This window comes from Coenobita brevimanus, chromosome 59 (assembly GCF_032717465.1).
Source record: "Coenobita brevimanus isolate Jiangsu-jjx chromosome 59, ASM3271746v2, whole genome shotgun sequence".
NCBI lineage: Eukaryota > Metazoa > Arthropoda > Malacostraca > Decapoda > Coenobitidae > Coenobita > Coenobita brevimanus.
This window is the reverse complement of record NC_137012.1, coordinates 11,634,349-11,635,539: the sequence shown is the minus strand read 5'-3', so window position 1 is coordinate 11,635,539 and position 1,191 is coordinate 11,634,349.

Below are 1,191 nucleotides of genomic sequence, written 5' to 3'. Positions count from 1 at the left end.
TGGAGGGTTGGGAGTGGTCACCCTTCTTTGGGACTGGCTGAATGAGAGCAAACTTCCAGCAAGAAGGAAAGGTACAAGTTGACAGACAAAGGCGAAAGAGTTTGCCTAGGCAGGGTGTAAGCACAGAAGCACAGTTCTTGAGAACAACAGGAGGGACCCCATCAGGCCCATATGCCTTGTTAGTACTGAGGCCAGTGATGGCAGAAAATACATCAACTGAAGAAATTTTAATGTCAGCCATGAGGAAGTCAGAGGGGAGAAGTGATGGAGGAACAGCACCGGAATCGTCTAAGGTGGAATTGGAGGAGAAAGTCTGTGCGAAGAGATCTGCTTTATCAGTAGAAGAAATAGCTACAGAACCATCAGAGTAGAAAAGAGGAGGGAAGGATGATGAGGTAAAGTTGTTAGAAAGATTTTTGGCAAGGTGCCAGAAGAAGCGGGAAGAATTCGAGTTGGAGAGTTGAGAGCATTTAGTATGGATGAAATTATTTTTAGTAGAGCGAAGAACAGACTTAGCACGATTCCGGGCAGAAACGTAAAGATGATGTGATTCAGGGATGGGTTGGCTCCGGTACCTTTTGTAGGCCCTTCTCCTTGTTGCGGACAGCATTAGAACAAGCGTGATTAAACCAAGGCTTTCTTGCGTTAGTCAAAGGATATGAGAAAGGAATGTATGCTTCCATGCCCAAGAGAATAACCTCCATAATGCGCAAGGAACACTCAGATGGCTCATGGCCATGGAAGCAATAATCATTCCAGGGAAAATCAAAGAAGTACTGCCTGAGGGCCTCCCAGTTCGCGGCTCCAAAATGCCACAGACGACGTTTCCCTGGAGGGTCCACAGGCCGTACCAGAGTGATAGGACAGGTTAAGGTAATAAGGTTGTGATCAGAGGAGCCCAACGGAGAGAAAAGATTAACAGAGTAAGCAGAAGGATTAGTTGTGAGGAAGAGGTCAAGTATGTTGGAGCTCTCTCCAAGGCGGTCAGGGATATGGGTAGGGTGCTGTACAAGCTGCTCTAGGTCATTAAGGATAGAAAAGATGTAGGCTTGTTCACCAGGTGGATCCGTGAAAGGAGAGGAGAGCCAAAGGTGGTGGTGAACATTGAAATCTCCAAGAATGGAGATTTCAGAGAAAGGAGAAATGGACAGAATGTGTTCCATCGTAGAAGTAAGATAGTCGAAGAATTTT